At 43.5% G+C, this 18,160-nt stretch overlaps 1 protein-coding gene and 1 long non-coding RNA gene across 6 annotated transcripts in view; both read left to right on the top strand.

Annotated features, from left to right (window-relative positions):
* Positions 1 to 18,160, top strand: part of KCNC2 (potassium voltage-gated channel subfamily C member 2) — a 165,999-nt gene that overhangs the window by 77,989 nt on the left and 69,850 nt on the right. The gene's annotated exons all lie outside the window — the stretch shown is intronic.
* On the top strand, positions 5,734 to 16,158 carry LOC142829878 (uncharacterized). Its single transcript, XR_012904764.1, has 3 exons — positions 5,734 to 5,891; positions 14,104 to 14,793; positions 15,641 to 16,158. It is a non-coding gene; the product is annotated as an uncharacterized LOC142829878 (long non-coding RNA).

Here is an 18,160-nt window from a genome sequence, read left to right as displayed (position 1 = left end):
CCCTGTGAATAAATTCTGCAAGATCAGATTAATGGATTAAGTGAGCTAAGCACTTCAAGGTCCATTCAGCTCTAATTGACCCCTTCCCCAATGTGGAATATTGACTTATGCCTGTCCCCATGAAATCAAATAGAATGGCTTACAATGAATACTCAGAGTAGCTGTAGCATGTAAATTTCCTGTGAAATGTATACAGTGTAGCAAAAAAGCAGCAAAGGGGAAAGAAATTGTAATGGATTTATGTGATCTAAACAGTATTATAATGTCTGAATGGATTTTAGCTAGAAGTGGCAGGTGGAATTTGAGAGATTTGCATAAGTACTAGCTTGCCTCCAGTGTCAGCTACAGCTGACTGAACAATTAGTATGGAAATACTGTGATGTCAAATCTATGACCACAAATGTCTGAAAAGGTTGACATATAAGTTCATGAACTATTCTTTTTGCCCACTTTCTGAGCCTGTTTTTTCCCCATCCTCCTTTTTCTCTGCATTGCCTTGCATTGATGGGACTATTGCATTTTGAGGTTGGACTATTAAAATAAAATCTTTCAGTCTGGAATCACTTTACTTCTGAAACAGAGAAACATCAATGTTAGCAGTGGAGGGAAAGTAGGGCAAAACATTTAGGGCTTTTCCAGTGTAGAGAGAAGTCTTATGCTCTTTGAATAGCTATGCATGATGATACATCTGAAAGCCTATTTTAGAGGAAAAAGGAAATGGCTTGTTATTAAAGCAAAGAAATGGGAGTCAGATCTGGCTTTACTCCCAGCTCTGCCACAAGCCTCAGCCTCAGGCTTAATCTTTTTGTATCTATTTCCACAGCTGTAAAAATGCGATGGCAACACCACAGAGTGCTGTTGTGAGGCTGAATTCTTTCATGTGTGTGAAGTACTCTGAGAATGTTGGATGGTATTGGGTGGGCATCACCTGAAATTTTGCTCTGTGTAAGAGACTATCTTATTAAAACTAGAGTGTCTGACTAGCACAATATAGTCACCAACATTTTTCCAACAGCACTATGTCTGTCATAATAATGGCCCCGATATATAAAATGGAGAAGAATAAGAAATAATCTTCAATCCACTCTCAACCCAGCAGAGTCTAATTTTTATAGGAAAGACAACCTCTTTGTTTGCGGTGTTATGCTAATGTGGAATCCTATTGTGCAATTATATTATTAATGTCCCAATAACAGTAAGAGAGACAAGGTGTGGTATGTAAGTTTTTTTATTGTACCAAGTTCAGTTGGGGTGAGAGACACATTTTCCTCTAATGGAGAATCCACCACAAACCTTGATAAACTGTTCCAGGGGTGAACTATCACTGTTTATTTTTAACATTATTTCCAGTTAGAATTTGTTTAGCTTCAAATTTTGGTCATTGGATCATGTCATACCCTTCTCTGCTAGACTGAAGAGTCCAGTATCAAATATTGGTTCCCATGTACATGCTTATAATCAAGCCCTGTAATCAAGTCACATTTGATAAGCTAAATAGATTGAGCTCCTGGAGTTGAAAACTAAAAGGTACTTTAAAACCTTTAATCTTTCTCATGGCTCTTCTCTGAACCCTCTCCAATTTATCAACATTATTTTGCATTGTGGGCACCAGAACTGGGGGACACAGTATTCCAGAAGTGGTTGCACCAGTGCCAACTATAGCACTTCACAGGAGTTGTTTTTGAATGACTTATTCTCCCAATCTTTTCTGTAGGTTGGTCTCTGTAGATGTCTCCCATGAAGCCCCATCATCTCCATTCATGGTGAGAAGTGGTTGCATCATGGGAGTCCTTAACCATGGTGTGTTATGGAAGTTATAGTTCATCTGTGCTGATATATGGGGACATGAGGAAACTGAATTACATTTCTCATGACATATCATAGTGGTATTTCTGTAATGAGATAGTTTGGGTTTGGTGCATTTGGTTTTTCAATGAAAAAAAATTGAGGGAAAGCAATTATTCTTCACATGTGAGCATGTACATAAACATCCAGAAAAGTGTTTGCCTGATAACCCATTTTTCCATTGCAAAACCATTTCAAAAGAAAATATTCTACCATCTTATAGTATTATTAAATATACAGGTAACTGTAATTCTCTTTGAATTAAAACATTTGTTGGCTGTATCTTCTACATTATCCCAAGTCCCAGTGAAATGATTAATAGTAAGTATATGCAAATGAAACAACTACAGAATATTAGGTTAACTATAAATTAATGGAATGCATATTAGTTGTTAAACTTCTGGGAGGTTATTACCTTAGGAAAGGAAGGGTGGAATGCTATTATATGATCCTGGGGACTATGGAAAATCTACCTTGCAGAAAAAGAAATAAAGAAAAAAATATCTGAAGGCAAGTCTGTTTCTACACCTAGGAAGGGAGTTCCGAAAACTATCAGCCTTAGTCTGACTTTGCATCCTTGAATTTAATAATAAAGCTCCTTTAATCTCCAGTTGAAAGTGGAGTTAGACCATTGTTTTGTGTGTTCAAAATTTCTGCTCCTAGCACATGGCTTATTGTTGGTACAGTATTTGGTAATATTGTTGCATCCCCAAAATTGGAAATGTAGGGGAGGGGAAGGAGGAAGATAGTTTGGGTGAGGAGGGAGATTCAACATTTCTTTTTAAATTATGCAAGTGCCTATGGAATTTGATATGTGTGCATAATATTATAAGTCAAAATAAAAAGAGAGATAAATTACCTGTTGAGGTTCAGGCTTTGTGAATGCAAAATAATTTTATTGATGTCAAGGAGAGCTGGTAAACACATTTATTATAATCAGCTGCTATAAAAAACCCTGCATGCATTTGGTAGATGAGCCTGCTCTGCAAGTTCTAAGTGGTATGGAATGAATTCTTACAGATAACTGACTCAGCCTCACATTGATAGGCATGGCAAGCTGTGCCAATCATTCTATTCTTTAGGGATTAAATGAAGACATGATTTCAAATGTCATGCTTTGGGTGTATAACCAATGTTCCTATTATCAATCATCCACAAATTATATGCAAATAAGTATTATTATGTCTCTGAGTATTATCTGTGAGTTGTTGGAGGACAAATAAGCTAAAAACATGCCAAACATTTCTGGGACATTTCCCTAAGCACATTTTATGAATAAAATATATTATGTTGCTTGATGATTCAGATTATGGTTGGTGTTTTAGACTTTCAAAAGCATTTAGTATATTGACCCACATTGTAAAACAACCGGAAAAGGGATTTTGTAATATGTGACGATAACTGCCTTATCAGGAGCCTAAAGCTTAAGAGCTAAGTAGAACTGTAACTAAAATAGTCTTTTGAAGATTCACAGAGTAATTAGTAGTCTAAAAATGGGTGATTGGACAGCCACCTGGCTTCATAAACGTGCAAGAGATAAACACAATTTCTAGGACCTAGGCTATTTGCTGTGGTTGTGTGAAGGGACATGTACTAACTGGGTTATACGACTGTTTCTCCTACTTTCAGCTCTGTAAGGTTATCTTAGGAAAAGATAAACCTGTATTTTAACATATTTAAAGTTAAGAGAATTAATTTTGCCATAATTTAGAATCAACTTGAAAATCATGGGTTCTAAATTTAGATTAGATCTCAAAACTGCTGAGACTCAAACAGACTCTGACTAAATGTGAGTCTGAAGCTCCTGTATGGGATTTTAAATTGCATTCACCTTAGAAGCAGGGCAAGCATTACTTTTTGTGAACAGTATAGGCTTCTATTAGTTAGAACTACATGTTTTCCTATATTGATTTTCCTCTAAGTAACAATGGGGAAAATGTTTCACAAAAATGAATTTTCATGAAATCCCCAACTAAAAATGAAGTTCTAAAGGTTATGTAAAATCTCACTGGGTTTGCCTTTCCCCATTTAGATCAGTGGATCAGTTTAAAAAAAAATTTTAGAAATATCAAAAGTATCTATCTGCCAGGACCAGGACTACAACAGGACCAAGTTGCACATGAGTATTAGCTAAACTCATACACAACTGCCTTGAATTAGAGAACCTTAGAAAACTTGGAGACATTGCAGGGACTCCAATAGTGATGAAAGATATGGGAGGAGATATTGAATTTCAGGTTTACCACAAAGTAAAGAAAATACTTTACTATTATAAGGCAAAAAAAAAAAAAAAAAAAAAAAAAAAAAAAGAGGCAAGTCAACCTAACAGCAAAATATTCAAAGAAGAGTGCAGTAACCTTAATGGATGCCTTTTTTCCAGGACTGCAAAATGTTTAGCTACTGATCCCATGTCACACTTTTTCCCACCCAGAAACAAAATAACTAATGCCTACCACCCAGTTAAGAATAATTTTACTTTTCTCCACCATGCTTATACCTCCCTGTGCAGTAATGTGAATGAACAACAGAATCTCTTTGTTTATAAATAAACTGAGTAATCATATGTGCCAGAAAAGTAGGAATGTCCCTGTGTTTATGGCCAACCCCTGCTGGCTTTATAGAAAACAGTATTTTGTCTTGTGGTAAACATCAGAATGGTAACTGGACAGAGCTACTAGCCAGGTAAGCTTGGCTGAAGAGACATATATCATTATGCTCACCTCTGTTCCCTTCCTTTCATCACCCCATCTGAAACCATCAAGTCTTCCTTTACTCATTTCTGAGTGTGACATCCACTACAACAGTATGCTAGGAATCCTCTGTGTCCAGGACAAGGGTTTTCATCTTGAAAATCTTATTGCCCTGAAATTAAACTCTGGTGTTTTTTTAAAAATATGCACAATGTTGTAAACTATCAACTACTGTAAATGGTTGGGCAGTGCAAGTGTAGGCCGCTCAAAGTTTCAGAGGAACATTTTCTGATTTTTTTGGGAGATTGCTATATATTTAAGGCTTTTTGACAGTTAATGTTTCTACTTTTCTCACAAATCTTGAGAGTCATTCCTAACTCACTGAAGCCTTCGAGTAGGTCTTAAACAGTTTACTTTTCAAACAATGTTATTCTCCAGGGGTCAGACATGTTCAAGAAAACATGCAGCATGACAGTGTTATGTGGGTTAATCTGAACGACTGCTTCAGACTATCTTAATAAAATTAAGGTTTCCTAGTAGTGCTAAATGTGCAGTCAATTACACTTGAGCAACCAAGGTAGGGTTGCCAACTTTCCTGGACCAAATGACATTTGCAGTAATGATGTCTGGTCCATCTGGTATGACCGAGTTGGCAGCCCTAAGCCAAGGAGCAAAATGACTCACCTGGCTTTAGAGTAACAGGTAGCATATTTTCCTCCCATTTCTCTCTCTCTCTCTCTGTTTTGAACAGAGCTGAGCCAGAATACACTGGGTCAGACCCTTAAGTGAAGTCAGTTACACATCTGCAAAGTTAATGTAAATTTACCATTCTGCTTTTTACATGTGTACACTGCACACTTATTTTGGTATAGCTGTTTTTTCTCAGGGATATGAAGGTGTGACAGGGCGCCTGCCCTGCACTGGCCCTTTAATACCAGGACTCCGGCCCGGAGCCGGGGCTAGCAGAGAGGAGGCCAGCGGGAGCTAGTTAGGGCTAGAGAGGGCCCAGCTGGCAAAGACCCAGGACTGCACGAATGGCTGGTAGAAGCCAGCTGAACCTATTAGGGCGTGGGAGAGCTCAGCTGGCAAAGATCCAGGACTGCACGAGTGGCTGGGAGAAGCCAGCTGAACCCATTAGGGCGAGTATGAACACAGCTGGCACGTATATATAGAGAAGCCCAGGTTGCTCAGAGGAGGGAGGCCAGTGAGGGGTTGGCTGTGGAGGAAGCAGGTGCTCCCAGGAGGGAGACCTGCTGGGGCTAGCTAGCTAGAGCTGGGAGAAGGCCAGCTAAGGCTACCCTGATGAGGGGCCGGAGGAAAGGCCCGGGCGTGGAGACAAGTTACAGCCTGGCTTAGGTAAGTGGGGCCACGGAGATAAGCCCAGATGCCTATGATGAGCAACCCATACAGACTGTATTCTGCCCTGAGATGGGCTATATGAAGACAGTCAGGGGGCACTGAGGTGCACTGGGGTGTGAACCCCCTGACAGAAGGATACACTACCTTGAGTGATGTAGTTATAACAATCTTAATTTCCTCCATATAGAAGCTCTCCTGCTGATATAGCTACCACCTCATACAGGTGGACTTTTTAAGGTGATAGGAAAGCCTCTCTCCCATCAGCTTAGAACATCTCTCCCAGATACAAGCTGCACCAGTGCAAGTTTCTAGTGTAAAGCTGCCCTTACCTTAACTTTGCACAGGTGTAAATGACAAAAATGTGCAAAGAGGAGTTTCACACTCATTCACACACACCGTTTCCTGCTCTTACGTTCCACACCTATTTCTCATTCACCAGACACTCAACTCCCCCACTCAGAGGTTCACACTCCAACGTATCCCCAGTTATTCCTTCACCCATCCAATGACTGCTCAACTCTTGATTCAGTCACCCATCATTCACCCTTGACAATTAGATTCCTTCCACTCAAAATTAATCAGTTCTCTCATGTCTCTTCTTTCCACTGAATCAATCAATTCTCTAACCTTTCTCTAAATATCTTCTACAGCTTTCCCAGTTTCACAACTCCTCCACTTCTAGCATATCTAATGTAATACCACAGACTGGTGAAAATCAGGGGGCATGAGTTTGTGTTTAGTATGTTTGATACATTTCTGTGAAGTTTGAAGGACCTGGTTAAAATCTGTGAATATCAACCTTGATAGTTAATTACTTTGCTGTTTCTGTAACCCAGTAAGATGCTTTTAGGCCCAACTTGTATTCCTAAACTTGATTTGATCAGGGATTCAATAATATCTGGCGCTGCACAGAAGCTCATACAAGATTTTTTGGAAGGTTGTAATGGATTTGGAGTAGAAGGCTAAAAGAAAGGTAAATGCTGACATACAAGGTCTGGGATAATGCTGGAATGTACACAACCAGCATGGGAAGAAAATGTGATGATGGGTTTTGGTAGCTAGGTCAGACTTTCACTCAAAGATTCTGTGTCAGGTTAAGCTAAGCAATGCTTTTGGAAAGAAGCATTAATGTCTGTGGCATAGGATTTCTGTGTGTCAAAAGCTTGCGACCACTTACCGAAATAATGATTAAATAAATGAGAATAGATGTGGTTTGACTAATTCTGAAATATTCTAATTCTTGAGTTTAGAAGGAGTGTCTCCTAACATTAGACAAAATACCATCTGTTTAGCACAAGGATGCTAGCAAGGCAGTGGGCATAAAGTTGTGTTCTAATCCTGCACACCCATACAGTGACAAAACAGGCATCAAGGGGGTCTTAGTTAACATGTGTGCTACAATACCATAGTCTCAATTGATTTGCCAATGTAAGCCACCCAGCTATTCGTCAGGTATGCTACTAACTGCTTCATGTGTCAGCAATAAGTATGCAATACTCCTGATTGGAACAGCATTACAGTGTGTCTGACCACTAATTCTCCTTCACCCCTAACCTCTAAAGTATAGCATCACATGGTTAGCCCTGCTCTCGTTCCCTCATTCTGCATCATGACGCACACATAAAAGAAAAAGCTGGCCTGTAGTTAGTTATTTACGGAACAATAGATGAGAAAATAACTCTGCATTTGCACAATGAATTGCTAATATTGAATTGTAAGACTTGCTGTCTAATGTGTGTCATACTGAATTAAGTTAAAAGTTAAATTAAATTACTTTTAAAAATCTGATTGTATTAAATTGTTAAAGAACTTATCAGAGATGTTCTCAAATAAAACCAAACACTTTGTAGACTTCAGAGAAGTTCAGATTTAGAGCTGGACCTTGTAATGAGGGTCTATCGCTAATTAAAATTGTCTCAAAGATGCAGAAATTACATTCCTCCTTTCTATAAAAAAGTTGTTAACTTAGTGTAAAAGCTGCACAAGTGCAATTCCTGTGAGCACAATCAATACAAATAAGGAAATCAGCAGTTAATGGTAACAATAATTTCCACAGCAACTTCAGTTCACATGTCTAATCATGAAAATATCTCCATACTCATATTCACACAGTATTCACTTTCACAACAGACATGCTTTTACTTTCCATGTTCACACATATCCAGTTCCTCCTCTCATACTCAGATATGAGATTAATGGGATATTTTTTTCTGAAAAAAAAAAAGTGACAGTGTTAGCACAAAGAAAGCACGTCTCTTGCCAAAACACCTTAAGCTCCCCAAGGCTGTGGGTAAGCTTGTGCATTTGCATGGGGTTTGGAGGAACTGAATGAATATGGGCATTGTGACTGAATGTGTGTTGGAAGGAAAAGTATTTTTGTTGTGCAGGTGGAGAGTCTGTGACTATGTAGGGTGCTGTAATGTTTGGCACTAGGGGGCATAAGCAGGCATGTAGGTGTGAAGAAGTGTGTGCGGGGCATAGCAATAAGCAAGAAATAGCACGGGAAGCAAGCAGGACAATAGGGATGGCAAGGGGCTGGGGATGAGTAGAGATATGATGAGGGGTAGAGAATAGGTTAGTGAGTGAGATTGCAGTGGAATTGGGAGAGTAAATAGACCTTGGCTGAAGCAAAGAGATTCCTTTTCCTAGTGAACCATAGCATCAGGTAAAAAACTGCTTATCACTGGTTTCTCCTTCTTCACCTACTCTCTGTGTTTCCCTTCCACAGACCCACTCAGTCCTCCTTCCCTCATTCCTGCTCATTCCCCAGCATTTCTACCCCCACCAAGGTGGCTCCTTAACAAAATGTTTGCAAGCAGCAAACCCTGATGACCTTGAGAGCTGCCTTGATGACCATACTAAGACTTGTGAAGTTGGCTCTCCTGCAGACAAACCACAGGAAACTTCTTGTCTGCAGATTGTGCCTCTACCATTGTCAAGTTGCCAGCTGTCTTTGACAGCCTAATTTGACTGCTCCCCTACTCTCTCTTTGTTCCTTCCCACATGTCTTTGGTCCTTAATAACAAGGGATATCAGAAAGAGGGGTGACTTGCTGCTGAATTGTACTAACAAACCAAGATTGAACTTCTCCACTGTGCCTCCCACACAGGCCTGTGTGTATTTGTTGAACCTCCTGCTCTTCACCACACAGAACATCTCCTTTATTAGGCCAAGAAAGAGAGGTGTTGCAGCACAGAGAAATGTTGCTATTGCTTTCAGAGCATAGAGAATCCTCTCTCTACAGGAATTCTGTCCGGCAAAGAAAACAGTGCAGTGCTGGCGTTCATGATGCCACCACCTTTTCCCTGTGCATATTCGCAGTGTTTTCCTATTACCGAGTTCACACACTGCTTCTTGTGGCATCTTCAGTCCCTTTCAGGATCTGTCTTGCTTCCACTCTGACTACTCTGTCCCAATGATCCAGCTCATTCCCTAATTTTTCCCCTACCCCTCAGGCCAAGGACACTTTTCCACAGAGGATTGTACCACTGACAAAATGTCTCACCTCTCTTGGATTCCTTCGTAAAACTCAGTTTCGTTACGACAAATTACAGCAATATTTTTCAATTACAATAATTTTGTTTATTCAAGAGATTGTACGTATGAGCTGGGATGAAATTTGAAGACTATGAAATATTTATACTTTAAGAAGGGTGAAGAAATATTAATCAAAATTCCCAAAAGGGAACATTTAAATGTTTACTCTTCTGAATATTTTATACAAAATATTATCAAGTTTAATTGTCTTTTGAAGATTTATTCTGCCAAATTTGGAGATTAATAATTAAAATACAAGAGGGAGAGATTTTTAATAATGCTTTATATTGAAATTAAAGGACAACCCTAACTTTGGATTCAGTACTAATTCTTCCAATACTATTCATAGAATTATACAATCATAGAACTGAAAGGGATCACAAGAGATCATTGAGTCCAGTCCCCTGCCTTCATGGCAGGACCAAGCACTGTCTGGATCCTGATAGAGGTCCTGATAGAGGTCTATCTAACCTGCTCTTAAATATCTCCAGTGATGGGGATTTCATAATCCCCATAGGCAATTTATTCCAGTGTTAACCACCCTGACAATTAGGAAGTTTTTTCTTATGTCCAACCTAAACCTCCCTTGCTTCAATTTAAGCTCATTGCTTCTTGTCCTATCCTCAGAGGCCAAGGAGAACAATTTTTCTCCCTTCTCCTTGTAACACCCTTTTAGATACTTGAAAACTGCTATCGTGTCCCCTCTTAGTCTTCTCTTTTCTAAACTAAACAAGCCCATTTCTTTCAGTCTTCCCACATAGGTCATGTTTTCTAGACCTTTAATCAGTGTTGTTGCTCTTCTGTGGACCTTCTCCAATTTTTCCACATCTTTCTTCAAATGTGGTGCCCCGAATTGGACACACTACTCCAACTGAGGCCTAATCAGTACAGAGTAGAGTAGAAGAATGGCTTCCTGTGTCTTGCTCACAACATTCCTGTTAAAGCATCCCAGAATCGTATTTGCTTCTTTTTGCTACAGTGTCACAGTGTTGACTCATGTTTAACTTGTGGTCCACTATGATCCCTAGATGCCTTTCTGCAATACTCCTTCCTAGACAGTCACTTCCCATTCTGTATGTGTGAAACTGATTGTTCTTTCCTAAGGGGAGCACTTTACATTTGTCTTTATTAAACTTCATCCTGTTAACCTCAGACCATTTCTCCAGTTTGTCCAGATCATTTTGAATTTTGACCCTCTCCTCCAAATCACTTGCAACCCTTTCCAGCTTAATACACACACTCTCTATGCTATCATCTAAATCATTGATGAAGATATTGAACAGAACTGGTCTCAAAACAAATGCCTGCAGAATGCCACATTTTATGCCCTCCCAGCATGATTGCGAACTGTTAATAACTACAGTAAAACTCCATTGGTCCGGCATCCAATGCTCCAGCACTCCTGATAGTCCAGTACCATCGGGAACCTGGAAGTGCTCCAGGCAGCCAGACAATTGGAGCTGCTCTGCGCCCGGCTTCCCCGGTTCATCTGCTGCTGAAACTGACCAGTAGCTGAATCGGGGAAGCCGGGGGCAGAGCAGCTGGGGTGCTGCTGGGTTGGTCCCATAGCGCTGCCTCTTGGGGCTGCAGGACCAACCTGGCAGCACCCCAGCTGCTCTTGGGGACGCTCTGCCCCGGGCTTCCTGGAGTCAGCCGCTGATCAATTTCAGCAGCGGCTGACTTGGGGACGCCTGGAGCAGAGCAGTTGGGGTGCTGCTGGGTTGGTCCCGTAGTGCTGCCACTTGACGCTGCAGGACTAACCCGGCAGCATCCCTGCTGCTCTGCCGCAGGTGTCCCCGATTCAGCCGCTGCTGAAACTGACCAGCAGCGGCCGAATCAGAGACACCTGGGCAGAGACGGACTATCAGAAGGGGGGGCTATGAGGGGTCTGGGGTGGCATCCTCTCCCACCCCACCCCAGACCCCTCATAGTCCTCCCTTCCGATAGTCCAGCATATATAATAATCTGGCACCTAAAAGTCCTGGATTATCATAAGTTTACTGTACTCTCTGGGAATGGTTGTCCAGCCAGTTATGCACCCACCTTATAGTAGCCTCATCTAGGTTGCATTTTCCTAGTTTATTGATAAGAAAGTCATGTGAGACCATGTCAAATGCCTTATTAAAGTCTAAATATATCACGTCCACTGCTTCTCCTTTATCTACATGGCTTGGTATCCTATCAAAGAAAACTATCAGATTGGGTTGACATGATTTGTTCTTTACAAATCCATGCTAGTGGTTACCTATCTCCTTATTATCTTCCAGATGTTTGCAGATGGATTCCTTAATTACTTGCTCCATTATCTTCCCTGGAACAGAAGTTAAACTGTCTGATCTGTATTTTCCTGGGTTCTTATTTCCCTTTTTATAGATGGGCACTATATTTGCCACTTTCCAGTCAACTGGAGTCTCTCTCAACTTCCATGATATTTCAAAGATGATAACTAACAGCTCAGATTTCTCCTCTATCAGCTCCTTGAGTATTCAAGGATGCATTTCATCAGGCCCTGGTGACTTGGAGACATGTAACTTTTCTAAGTAATTTTTAACTTGTTCTTTTATTTTCTCTTCTAAACCTCCCCCCTTTTCATTGGCATTCACTATGTTAGGTATCCCATCACCATCTATCTTTTTGATGAAATATTCTCAAATTCTGTAGGTTATTAATGAAAATGACAACAAGCTGGAAGGAGTTGCAAGAGAGAATTGGAAGAGAGAATTAGAATTCAAAATGACCTTGACAAATTGGAGACTGGGTCTGACATCAAGATGAATATTAGTAAAGAAAGCACAAACTATTTCACTGAGAAAATAAAAATCAAATGAACAAGAAGACTGGGAATCACTGGCTAAGCAGTAGTACCACTGAAAACAATCTGGTTGTTATTGTGGATCACAAATTAGATCTGAACCAACAATGTGAGACATGGGTGGAAATTATCCTTATCTCTTTGGGACTTGTGAGGCCTCAACTGGAGTACTGTGTCCAGTTCTGGGTGCTGTACCTTAGCAAAGGTGTGGATAAATGGAAAAAAGTCCAGAGGAGAGCAATGTAAGTAATCAAAGGTTGTGAAATGTAATCAATGAGGAAAAGTTAAAAAGAACCCGGGCATGGTTTGTCTTGAGAAAAGAACTGGGGGGAGAGGGAAAGAACCTGTTAACTGACTTGAAATATGTTAAGGTCTATTATAAAGAAGATCATCACTAGTTGTTCTCTATGTTCATTGAAGGCAGGGCAAGAAGAAATGGGTTTAATTTGCAGTAGGGGAGATTTTGGTTAAATATTAGTGGAAACTTTCTAACTATGCAGGTAGTTCAACTCTGCAATAGGCTTTCAAGGGAGGTTGTGGAATGTCCATCATTGGAGGTTTTTAAGAACATACTCGACAGAGGGTCTAGGTTTAATTGGTGCTACCTTGACACAATTGTCTGGAGATGACTTCTTGGGAGTCTCTGAAGCCTGTATTTCTCTGATTCTATAATGCAACACATGAAATTGGCTTTCTTCCATCTGGTTCCAAATTGTGCAGAAAGTACACTGATCATTTGGTGAAACAGGAAAAACAGCCCCAGAGATGAGAGAAAATTGCATTCCTTGCCCCAGATACACTACTCCCCCATCACTTGAACAGTAAAATTAAAGGGCAAAAAGGAAGTGACTGTTTCATACAATTCCCTCATTGAAATGCTGTGGTTAAACATCTTCCAACTGACTACAAAGTTGAGTTTGTATACATGTTAGTACTTCTGAAATGTTAATTATAATTGCAACTGTAGTTTTAAATATATAACGTGTTGCATTTTTGCCTGAGATAAGTAAAGATAATTTTGACACAAATCTATTTATAAAGTAGGCATTGCAAATAAGCAAACACAATTAAATCAGTAATGTTAGCTGTTTCTGCAAAAATTATAAAGCAATGCCATTCCATAATTCATCTAAAAACTTTCAAAAAATGTGCCAGTCAGCATTACAGTAATATGGATATAATCTATAAATCCATATTATCTAATCTGTTTGCACTTGTACCACATTGTTTAATGACTAAGTATATATGACAGGACCTGGGCAAATAACTATTCTAGCTTAATACAATTGCCTCCCATCGAGGTTAGGCATATCAAAATTACGACTAAATTGACATATTTAAATTATCCAGGTTGATTCAAGTAGAAGTAGAACCACCACTTATGCATGGTTCTCTAAAATTTTTCATTAAGCAGTTAAACAATATTTTCATTAAATGCACCCCAATTCAGCTCCAAAAAGTCTTCACTGGTTTCACGTGAGAATTAGTCCCCAAATCCAATAAGACACTACTGATTGTATGAATTCATATTAGATTGTAAATTCTTTGGGGTCGGGACCATGTAAATATGCTCTTGTCTACACTAGGACTTTATTTCAAAATAACCCCTCTAAGATAAAATTTATAAGGAGAGCGTCCATGCTACCAAGTTTCTTATTTTGAAATAGTGGGCTGCTTCATTCAAAATCTGTACTCCTGCTTTTCATCAGGAATAACGCTAATTTCAAAATAGTTATTTCAAAATAGCGGTAGTGTGTATGCCATTATTTAAAAACAATTAGTCTCTGGAGGCCTCTCGCAGCTGTAGCTCTGACTGCTCTGGCAACACCTGGCATCTCCACTGCTTCCCTTCTTCTGCAGAGCTCTCAAAGACCTGACAAGAGGAGAAGAGCTTCTCGCACATGGCCACCTTTGCAAGCCCTGTATGAGAGACCACAACCCAATACAGAGAGGACCTACCTGAATGCTCTCTCAGATACTCTGATGGATGCCAACATTTCTGCTGTTCCTACAGCAGCCACTGCCCAAGGATGCAGGAGTGCTCCAGCCTGGACTAGTGCAGAGATCCTGGACCTCATCGAGGTCTGCAGGGAGGAGACCAACCTCAAGGATCTCTGCACCAGGAAAAGAAGTGCAGACATTTACGGCCGCATCGCCACCAGCCTGGCTGAGAGAGGGCACACCAGAACCTTCAACCAGTGCTGCATGAAAATTAAAGAGGTGCAGCTGGCCTACAACAAGGCCGGGGAACAGAGCAGATACTCCAGGGTGGCACCGCACACCTGCTTCTACTATGAGCAGCAGGATTCCATCCTGGGAAGGGAGCCAGTCACTTTACCTGTAGTCATAATTGACTCTGGCCAGGACATGCCTGGCATCAATCTGCAGGAAGGCGGGGTGGTGGAAGATGATGACGACGATGATGATGAGGAGGAGGCAGTCAGCCAGGTGACCGTGCCTGCCAGCCAGATCCTGCTGCTCACTCTGGAGCCAGTCCCTCCACCCAGGACGTCTCCCAGGCTTCTGAGGAACCTGGGGAGGATACTTCAAGTGAGTTCTATAACTTTCCCTATCTCCACATGGGGACAGATGACGGGCAATGAGGGACTGCACACTCTTCTCTCAGCCTACTCAGCCTGGGGGTCACACAACAGCCTGTGCACTTGGGTGCACATGGAGCACCAGTCCGGAACACTCAACACCATGACGTTCTCACATAGGAACCCCTCAGTCCTTCTCACCAGGTTCCTGGAGAGACCCACCTTTATCCGGCCTCTGTGGTGGGACACCTTCTCATGACAAGCCACCATTAAGGAGGCTGGGGTCATGGAACCACACAGCAGTGCCACACATGGCACAGGGTCATGCCCACATTCAGTCAGCATCTGGTCCCAATCAAGCATGGTGATACGGAGTAGACTGATCCCATGCATGAGAACTTGCCAGGGGAAGGAAAAGGAGGACAACCCATTAGCACTCTCTCCAGCAAGTGGCATCTGCCACTCACACACGTACACCTCCCCCAACTTCTCTTCCCTTCCTCCAGTGGGCAGGGATAGAAGTTCTCTCTCTGTGGGACGCTGCCAATGCTGGACCCGGCATGTGCAGGACAAAGGAGGAAGCTGAGTTGCCCCATTCTCCTCTACCCCCCCACCTGTAGGCTTCTGGCCTGGCTGGCACCTTCCCATGCCCATTTGTCCCTGGGTCGTGGCTGTAGCGATGGTCCTCTGGGACATCTGTGCTCCTGCTGGAAAGTGTTCACTGTCTAGGCAACATGGCCTTGCTTGAAGCACCTCACCATTGTCTGAATCCAGACCTTCAGTGTTGGCTCAGATTAGGGCTAGGCTTCATACAGAGTGTCTCCTGGGATGACTGCCCTTGTAACTTTTCTTCACAGCTGGGCCAGCTGCAAACTTGGCACATCCTGCACCTGCCACATCTTCCACCTGACCGAGTGGGACCCGCAGGCAGCCAGGAAGAGCTCATGTGGGAGTACATTGCCTTTCTGCAGTCCCTTGGCCAGGGAGTCAAGAACAAGTGCAAGGAGTGGGCTACCCACTGAGAGAAGCACCAGGCTGACCAGAATCTAAGGAAGGTTGCCTGGGACAAGCTGGCATGCCAGCAAGAAGACATGTTCACTTCAGTGATAGAATGCATGGCTTTGTGCATGGAGCAGGCCACCAGCCACCTCTCTGCGCCCCTATGGCTTTTACTCCAAGGCTTCTGATGGGCCACTGGGGCCCTAGAACATGGGCAGTGGGACCTCTTGGGCAGCCAAAGTCTCTTGACCACCCGGAGACAGGCACTACTCCAAGCTCCATCCCTGAGCCCTCCTCTCTCCTCTCCCATTACAGGTTCTTTACCCAGTACTCCTCTATTGCATGTCCCCCAATAAAGAGCCTGTTATTCACAAAAGATGGCTTTTTGTTTGCACTGTGCGGGGAGAGGGAAGGTGGGGAGGGATGGTAGGGGAAGGGAGGGGGATGGCCATGTGCTTCTGCACAGGAATGGTGGGCCTCATGTGGGTGTCCTATTGCCTAAGGGAAGGGGCGAGCCACTAGCAGAGCTCAAATAAGGTGGCCTTCTGCATATAGAAGTTCTGCAGCCACTGCTGGTTGTCCCACCAGTCTGAGCTCCTCTCTCACTGCCAGAAGCAGCATTCCACGGTGTCCAGAGGATTGAGGGGCTTGCACAGCAGCAGAAGCACCAGGACCTGGGTGAGCACGCTGGGGTTTGTCCTGCAGATCCTCAACCTCATCCAGCTGGAGCAGCATACTGGCAGTTTGGAAGCACTGAACCGTGAGGTGCAGCACTAGGCCTGTGAGCCTGGCACTGCTTTGCAGCAGCTCTGGCTCCATGGTGTGGTGTCTGCAAGGGCAACAAGAGCACAAGAAGGCACATGCCCACTGCGTCTCTTTTGTGTCCCATGAGGGGGGAGGCAGTGGCTTGTGAGATGCAGCTGTAGTGAACATAGGAGGCGAGTTATATGGGCTCGTGGTGCCCATGATCCAGCAACATTCAGAGCCGGGGGCCCTGCTCCACCAATATTTGGAGCTAGGTCTCTCCCCCAGATTTTCCTGGAGTGGGCCCCGGGCCCCACTTGCCAGTCCCCCCCCTACATGTCCTTCCATCCTGGCCCCATCCCAGCCCTGTCGTGCACAGCTTTCAGTCCGGCTCCCCCTTACCGGCGTGCACTGCCGGCTGCTGCTGCCATGTGCGGCATTTACAGGTGAGCTGGGAGATGCCCGGGCGTGATGTGACATCATGGCCTGGGACTTTAAAACTGCTTGGTGTGGCATTGCGCTGCGTGGCCTAGCTTCGGGTTCAGAATCCGGGGACTTCTGGGACCCAAGTGCAGATTCCGGCCCCGCAAAGTGGAAGGCAGAAGGTAAGGTAAGGGGAGGGGGAGGAAGGGGCTTGTGTGGAGGGGGAGGGGAAAAGCAGGAGAAGGGGTGGGAGAGGAAGGGGCTTGTGTGGAGAGGGAGGGGGAGGGCGAGAGGGAAGAAAGGGGAAGGCACCAAGGGACAGCGTGGAGGAGAGACAAATGCCAGGGGGCCAAGTGCAGACAATGAAGGAAAGGGCAGGAGGGGGGATGTCTGTGAGAGGGGGGACAGAGTGATGCTGAGAGAGGAGAGAGTAAGGGCATTGGAGGCTAGAGGGGGAGGGAGAGGTGCTGGGAGAAGGCTTGAGAGAAGGGGTAGGCATGAGAAAGGTGGGGATGGAGCAAGTCATGTGTGAGGGCTCAGAGGGGCAAGAGGGGAATGGGGCAGAGAGTGGTGAGGGGGTGGGTATCAGGGAAAAAGAGGGCAAAGGGAAAGGGGGAGACACCAGAAGGGTGCAGGGCTAAGGAAAGGTGCAGGTGCCAGGGGATTCTGGGGGTGAAGCAGAAGGGCAGACACCTGAAGGGGAGGGACCAGCACCAGAGGAGAGAGGCAGGACAGGTGTGTAGAGGGAGGTGTTAGGAGAGGGGATGAGGAGGGGTAGCTCACATGATCAGAGTGGTGCTACTGGAGGAGTGGGCACAGGGGGCAGAGAAGGGCTGGTGGCGGGGTGCAGGTCGCAGGAGGGCTGAGGGCAGTGAGAAGGGCAGGAGTCAGGAGGGTAAGGAGTTGGGGGGCAGCAAGCACCGGGGGGCTGATGCAGCAAGGGGAGGATACATGGCAGCAGAGAGAAAAGGTAAAGGTTTATAAAATATTTATTAATAACTTGGGTGCCACAGTAGCACATCCAAACAAGCCACATGAACTCAGTACTGGTGCACAACACAAAATTCATTCTGCTCATGGGAGGAAACTCTTAAGCTATGTCTACACTGGCATCTTCTTGCGCCAGAACATCTTGCACAAGGGTTCTTCTGCAAGAAGTCTTGCGCAAGAACACATCCATACTGCCATGTGCAAGCTGTGCTTTTGCACAA

This window comes from Pelodiscus sinensis, chromosome 1 (assembly GCF_049634645.1).
Source record: "Pelodiscus sinensis isolate JC-2024 chromosome 1, ASM4963464v1, whole genome shotgun sequence".
In the NCBI taxonomy this organism is placed as follows: Eukaryota; Metazoa; Chordata; order Testudines; family Trionychidae; genus Pelodiscus; species Pelodiscus sinensis.
The sequence above is the reverse complement of the archived record's forward strand: the minus strand, read 5'-3'. Positions and strand labels throughout refer to the sequence as shown.